The sequence below is a fragment of the Chrysochloris asiatica genome, unplaced genomic scaffold (genome assembly GCF_000296735.1).
Source record: "Chrysochloris asiatica unplaced genomic scaffold, ChrAsi1.0 scaffold00043, whole genome shotgun sequence".
NCBI classification, from domain to species: Eukaryota; Metazoa; Chordata; class Mammalia; order Afrosoricida; family Chrysochloridae; genus Chrysochloris; species Chrysochloris asiatica.
The window spans coordinates 13,673,627-13,682,104 of NW_006408561.1; positions in this window are offsets into that span (position 1 = coordinate 13,673,627).

Below are 8,478 nucleotides of genomic sequence, written 5' to 3' on the forward strand. Positions count from 1 at the left end.
ATGCAGATATAGATATATATGTACATAAAATAAATGTGAAATGAGAATTATGGTATGCAATAATTACCCAGAGGTATTCCAATATCATCAGTTATCAAATAAAATTTTAATGATGCTGTCTTTAGCTAAGATCAGAAATGAGCATATTTAAAAAAAATTTTTTCAAAAAGAAATGAAACAAAAGGATTCTCCCCTTAACCCTGAGTGAAACAGAAGATTAAATTATTCAGGATATCCTCCTCTCAAAGTATCCCAATTGCTCATGGTTCTATGGTAATTTTCTCTATAATATAAAATTACTGTATCTTACACAAGTACTAGATTTTTATATGAATAAAAATATCCAAATCCCAAAAGCCCTAAAAGAAATATGGGAGGCAATATCATAGTAACCATAGTCTTAAATGGTCAAACCATTTGATGTTATCTGTTAACATGTGTTCCTGTTTTCATAATCCCAGAAACAATTTATGCAGACACTGCTATATGCAAAGCGCTGTGCTGAGCATCATGGAGGAGTTCAAGGTCCCAGAATATTTATAGACTGCTAACCAGATTATTTATATACTGGGTTCATACAACTTAGTCAAACAGAACATTTAATAACTGTATACAAAAATCATAAAACAAGATACAAATTATAAGGATCATAAAATTTATGGATGTAATAATATTAGAAGGGAGAGAATTGAAGCTGGTTAATATTTAAGTAGGACTTCGAAGGGTAACGGGGCTTATATGTGAGTATACTGACTGGAGAACTATATCATACTGTGGGAAAATATGAATGTGAGTAAAAAAATTATCCGTAACCAGCTGTAGAATTTATTTTAATAAACTTTTAGAAAAGACAAATGCATCATCTTTCAATATAATCTCCTTGATTTTCAATACAGTTTGTCCATCTGTCAATAAGCTTTCATATTCCCTTATTTTAAAATAAAGTTTTAGGCTGAGCCATGAATGCACTGCAGTCTTCACTTCTTTAGAGGTGAATCCTCGTCCTCAAAGGGCTGCTTCCAGGGGACCAAACAGGTGAAAGTTCAATGGAGTAAGATCAGGACTAGACAGAGGAAGTTTTTGCAGTTAACATGGTGGGCAGAGGTGTATGGACATGCACTATCACACAAGATCACAATGTCCTTGAATAGCAGTCCTCTGTGTTTAATCTGAAGTTTAGGTTTCAGCTCTTCAGTGAACATCTCACAGTGAACACTGTTGATTGTTGAACACTTTTCCTGATAGTGTTCCAATACTGGCCCTCGGAAGTCCCAGAAAACTTTAAGCATCAGTTTTCCAGCTGATGGTTGACTTTTGAACTTCTTCCTGGTGGGTGAATGAGGATCTTTCCATTCCATACTCTCCCATTTACTCTCAAGTTTGTACGGATGAATCCATGTTTCATCACCAGTAATGATTGTTTTAAAGAAACTTTTACCTTCCTTCAAGTATCATTCTAAATTATATTTGCAGCTATCCAAATGTTTCTGTTTATTCTCTTCTGTGAGTTGTGTCGGTACCCATCTGGCAAAAAAATTTTCAAAACCCAAATTGGTTGTGGATTTTTTCATAGGCTGATTTGCAAATGATCTGCTACATAACCCATCTTCACTCATCTATTCAACAGAATCATTTCACATGCACATTCAATGTAGTCATCAGTCATGGATGTGGATGGGCATTTTAATACAACTGGAATGTGGATGACTTTTGACTCACCCTCGTACTACCATTTAATGTGGATTAACAATTAGTTCCATTTGCTTGATATGCAAGTTACATGGAGAGAATAAGTATGTGTAAGTTTAGAAATGTAGGCCAGAGACCAATAATGAGTGGCTTTAAATGTTAAGTTAATTTGTTTGAAATTTATTCTAAAATTTAAGCTACTAAAAGTTTAAGTGACAAACAGAAGATTAGTCTAGAATCTTTGTTCAAAGACTTAAGGAAGGACAATGATGGAACTGGAACAGTAACCAAATGGGAAACTATTGAGACATCCATCTACACAACCAAATGAGGGCTCTTCAAAATGATTCTTTTGGGAGACTACTACATAATGTCAAAGATGCAACCATTCAGCAAAACACTTCTGAAATGCTTCTTTTGAAACTGTCTGCAGAGCCTTTAGTAAGTCCAACACACCACACACATATACACATATATCGTACCTAATTTAAAACTAAAAATCATATTTTCAGCAACAGCAATTACGTTGCTCACTCAGCTCTAACTCCACTAACCAAATACTTTCTAAAAGATGAGATATTACCACTTTGAAAAAAATTCTGAATGAGGTTCTAGAGTCTCTGGGGATCATTTCAAACTAAAAACCCACAAAACCCACTGCCATCAAGTTGATTCCAATTCTTAGCAACCCAATTTAGAGTTTCTGAGTCTGTATATTTTTACTGAAGCAGACAGACTCATCTTTCTTCAATGAAGTGGCTGATCGAACTGCTGATGCTGCCACTAGCAGTCTGGCACGTATCCTGCCATTGTTGTTGTTTAGTGCCATTGAGTTTTTTCCAACTCACAGCAACTCTGCCACAGGGTTTCCGAAGAGCAGCTGATGGATTTGAACTGATGACCTTGCAGTTAGCTATCCAGTGCTTAGTCAATGGTTTCCAATGTTTATCTTACATTTATATTTTAAGCAATATAGTTTTTGCATCATTTGTGTGTCACTCAGCAAACATTCAAATAGCTGCTCCTGTGTGACCCCTATAGCTGGTAATGAGACTACAGTGGCCACGAAGACCTGGTGTCTTTCCGTAAGTAACTCATAATCAAGGAGAAGCCATGCAAGCAACTACAATGCTCTCTGTACATTCCAATAGAAACACCTAGGAGCGGCATTGGACTTAGACTCATTTCTCAACCATCAACTTTGATCTCTGAAAGCTAAGGTAGGTGACAGAATGAACAAAAGATATCATAGGGAATAGAAAACTAGGAGATTATTTGTATTTTTGGAGAAGAGGTAATATTTTTAAATGGAACTCTCCTTTACCTCCCTTTTGTAATAATTTTAATAGGAAAAACCTTTATTTCATTTGTACCAAGTTGCTGTTGTTAGGTGCCATCGAGTCGGCACCGACTCATAGTGACCCTATGCACAGCAGAATGAAATAATGTCCAATCCTGGGCAAACCTCACTACTGTTGCCACACTTGAGTCCATCGATGCTGCCTCCTGGCCAGTCCATCTCGTTGGGGGTCTTCCTCTTTTTCTCTGACCCTCCATCTTACCAAACATGATATCCTTTTCCAGTGACTGCTCCCTCCGGACAATATGTCCAAAGTATGAAATACGAAGTTTGGCCATCTTGGCCTCTAAGGAGCACTCTGGCTGCACTTCTTCCAAAATGGATCTATTGGTTCTTTTGGCAGCCCATGGCACTTTTAGTCTTCTCCTCTAACACCATAACTCAAAGGCATCAATTCTTCTACGATCTTCCTTATTCACTGTCCAGCTTTCGCATGCATATGAGGTTATTGAAAATACCATGGCTTGGGTCAGGTGCACCTTAGTCTTCAAGCTGACATCTTTGCTCTTCAACACTTTAAAAAGCTCCTGTGCAGCAGATTTGCCTAATGCAATACGTCATCTGATCTCATGACTGCTGCTTCCATGAGTGCTGATAGTTGACTCAAGAAGAATGAAGTCCTTGACAACTTCAATCATTTCTGTTGATAAGAATGTTGTTTATTGGTCCATTGGTGAGGATTTTTGTTTTCTTGACATTGAGATGTAATCCATATTGAAGGCTGTGCTCTTTGATCTTCCTCAGTAAATGTTTTAAGTCCTCTTCACTTTCAGCAAGCAAGGTTGTATCATCTGCATGTCTCAGGTTGTTAATGAGTCTTCCTCCAATTCTTGATGCCACAATTTCCTTCATAGAACCCAGCTTCTCGTATTATTTGCTCAGCATACACGTTGAATAAGTATGGTGAAAGAACACAACCATGTCGAACACCTTTCTTAATTTTAAAACATTCAGTGTCCCCATGTTCTTTTCGAACAACTGCTTCTTGGTCCAGTACAGATTCCTCATCTACTTGTACCAAGTAGATATCTATAAAAGTTACCTTTAAAAAATCTTCAGAGGAAAACAAAACAAAAATCCTCAAATAATCCTGCTCAATAACATGTAGTCTGTACCTTTTTCAGATACAGTCAGGAAATGGGACTGTTATAGCCTTATCTAATGTCAATAATGTTTTTATGAAAATTTCATGTTACCATTATCATTAAAAACATAAAAGAATTTCCAAGGCTGATCTGTCTGGTTAATTAAAATAACTCAAAAATTGCCTTAATTTCATTTACACACTGAGATCAGATATACAAATATAATTTATGTGCATGTACATTTGCTGCAGAAAGCTAAACAGATAAACAACTACTATTTTACCTTTACAAAGAATAAAAGTCTGTAAATCACATTAGAGAGGATTCAGATTTATAGCACTGCTGATAATATAATTTAACCAATAAATAGCCTAATTCAAGGGCATTTCAATTCAGTGAATGCAATCAGTACAGCTTCTTCCCAATTAAATATTTCATCAAGTCACACATGTGAGACAGTTTTCTTGTAAGAAGTAAAAAGAAAGATTCTAATTGTGAGTCATAAATTCTGCCTCATCCCTTTGGTTAAGTCAAGAGAAAATTAGTCACCTTTCTTGGGACAGCAAGGTTATAACAATATCAGCAGCAAGAATAGCAAAGCACAAAACTTTAGTTATATCGTGGAACCAGGGGACTACAGATAAACTCCCTATTATGCAAATGCCATCATTTTTTTGTGTCTCTGGTCACTCTACTTTTTCCCCATATGCTAACGTTTAGCAGTTACTTTGACATTTTTCAAGTTGCCTGCTTCTTTTATTTTTAATTATACTGTCTTTTTTTTAATCCCTGCCTTCTTCCTCCCTACACATACCAAACATGACCCCAAATTATCCCTGAAAGTTTGATGATCTTTAAACACGTATTCCTATTTGGGGAAAGCAGCCCAATCAGCAAGACCTGTGGGGCCAGAATGAAGACAAAGAACTTAGAATGACAGATAAAGCTAGAAACTCAGAATGTTCAAAAAGAGTTGCCTAGGATCTCACAGAACTTACCATCACACCACTGGCAAATGGGAAGTTTGAGGGGGAAAAGATGGGTCACTTTTTGTAAATGAAAATTTATCTGAGGCTTTTGAGGAGTCTTCTGATTGTATTCCTGCCAAGACAGATTTGTTAGCTGTTCTGGCAGTCTATGGTACTGTCAATATTCTTGGCCATCACCACAATTCAAATTCATCAACTTTTCTGGACTTCCTTATTCATTATCCAACTTTCACATGCATATGAAGTGATTGAAAATATCACAGCCTGGGTCAACTGCACCTTAATCCTCAAGCTGACATCTTTGCTCTTTAATACTTTAAAGAGGTCTTTTGTACCAGATTTGCTTAAGGCAAAACCTCCTTTGATTTTTTGACTGCTACTGCCATGAGTCCTGGTGTGGCGCTGTGCGTTAATGCTCCAGACTGTAATCGTTTGAACTGCAAGGTCGGCGGTTCAAGCTCACCAGCTGCTCCTTGGAAACCCTACACAGGGTCGCTATGGGTTGAAATCAACTCTACAGCACTTAACAACAAAAACAAGAACTGCCATGAAAAAAATGCAGCTCTCTCCCTGAAAGACCTATGAGAAAAAAGCATCTTCTGAAATTATTACCCCAAAAGCTGAGTGAGGAAGTGAAACAAAGAAGGGAAGCAACTAATTAAGGACTTGTTATGAGAAAATTACCACTGTGGTCAACTGGAGCTTGATCCTGCAGTAGAAATTTTGGAATCAATATAGCACACCTACATTGTACAGTCATGCCACCCAAGGAGTAAGGGAGCTGAGGTATTTATGTACCAACTCCCAGCTCATTGAAGAACTGCTCTTGTCTGAGGCACACTACTTCTCTAGTGTATCTAGCCTTCCAGGCAAGTAGGCATCACTCCTCTGATGAAGAGCACCAGAATACTGACAGATATAGTGCCAGAAGATGAGCCCCACAGGTTGGAAGGCACTCAAAATGCAACTGAGGAAGAGCTGCCCCCTCAAAGTAGAGGTGGCCTTGGTGACACAAATTGAGTAAAACTTTTGGGACATTCATTTGCTGATGGAGTACAACTTAAATTGAAGAGAAACATTGGTCAATATCCATTACTAATCAGAACATGAATGTAAGAAGTGTGAATCTAGAATAACTGGAAGTTGTCAAAAATGAAATGGAATTCATCAACATTAATATCCTTGTTGTTGTTAAGTACCGTGGAGTCAGTTCCGACTCACAGTGACCCTGCGCAGGGTTTCCGAGGCTGCAAATCTTTATGGGAGCAGAAAGCTTCATCTTTCTCCCACTAAACAGCTGGTAGTTTCTAACTGCCTACCTGGAGGTTAGCAGTCCGATTCATAACCACTACACTACCAGAGCTCCTTATTGATATCCTAGGCATTAGTAAATTGAAATGGAATACTATTGACCATTTTTAATCTGACAACCACATGGTTAACTATGTCAGGTATGACAAATTGAAGAGGAATTCCATCACATTCATTATCAAAAGTATAATATCCTGAAGTATAATGCTGTCTGTGATAGGATAATATCCATACGCCTACAAGGAAAACCAAATAGTACAACTACTATTTAAATTTATGCACCACCCACTAAAGGCCAGTGATGATGAAACTGAAGAAGTCTACCAACTTCTTCAGTCTAAAATTGATCTAACATGCAGTCAAGACTGGCAATTGGAATGCAAAGGTTGGAAACAAAGAGGCAGGATCAGTAATTGGAAAATATGGCCTTGTTGATACAAAAGATGCTGGAAAATACATGATAGAATTTTGCAAAAACAATGACTTCTTTATTGCAATTACCTTTTTAAAACAACATGGTCTTTACATGACTATACACATGGAGTCCTGGTGTGGCACTGTGGGCTAATGCTCTGGACTGCAAAGTCGGTTTGAACAGCAAAGTCAGTGGTTCTAGCTCAGTAGCTGCTCCTCAAAAACCCTACACAGGATCACTATGAGTCGGAACTGACTTGACGGCAGTTAACAACAACAAAAATATATACATGGAACTCACAAGATGAAATAAACAGAACTCAAATTGACTACACATGTGGAAAGAGATGGTGGAAAAGCTCCATATCACCAGCCAAAACAAGGTCAGGGGCAGAATGTGGAACAAACCATCAATTGCTTATATGCAAGTTGAGGCTGAAGCTGAAGAATATTGAAACAAATCCATGAAAGCCAAAATATGACATGAACATAGTCAACCTGAATTTAGAGAGCATCTCAAGAACAGATTGGATTAATTTGACACAAATAACCAAAAATAAGAAGAGATGTGGGATAACATCATACAGGAAGAAAGCAAAAGGTAATTAAGAAGATAACAAAAAAGGATTCCAGACCAAAATGGATGGCAAAAACAAGACTCTGAAACTTGCTCTCCCACATAAAAGATGCTACAGGAAATGGAAAAACTGAGGTAAAACAGATGAATAGAAAATTTCAAAGGGCAGCTCGAGAAGACAAAGTCAAATATTATAATGAAATATGCAAAGACCTGGAATTTGAAAACCAAAAGATAAGAACACGCTCAGCATTTCTCAAGCTGAGGGAACTGAAGAAAATATTCAGACTTCAACTTGCAATACTGAAGGATTCTATGGACAAAATATTGAATATTACAGATACCATCAAACGAAGATAGAAGGAACACACAAGAGTCATTGTACCAAAAATGGTTGATATTGAACCATTTCAACAGGAAGCTTATGATCAAGAGCCAATTATACTGAAGGAAGAAGTCCAAAGTGCACTGAAAGAATAAGCAAGGAACAAAGCTCCAGGAACGAATGGAATACAAATCGATACCTTTCAACAAACTGTGTGGTACTGAAAACACTCTCTCATCTACACAAAGAAATTTAAAAGACAGCTACCTGGTGAATGGAAGAACAAAGCAGATGGGAGAACAATTAGGCAGGTTTGCATGGGCTAAGTGGGACAGAGGTAAATAATGATGTATGCACAACCTTGGAACCACAGGGCTCTGGGATACAAGGATTGAGGCATGGTTGGAATGGGGAAAGGGGGGAAATAATGTTAAGATGCTTGGCTGTCTTTTGAACTTGGTTTTCCTTGCATGATATTATAAAATAGACACTGGAGGGGGAGAGAAAGGAATAGCCAGAAAAATCACCATAGAAAGCTAGTAAGTCCATCTTCTGCCTATAAATTGGAACACCTAAAATGGGGCTATAGCGTGCCCAGTGAAGGAGACTTCCTGCGGAGCCTCTGCATGACATAAGACTATAGGTGGAAGCCTGAACCACATTCAGATCTTCAGAGATGGGAAATTTCCACTTGAAAGGATGAGCAGACCAGCCTGGAGTGGCTAGAA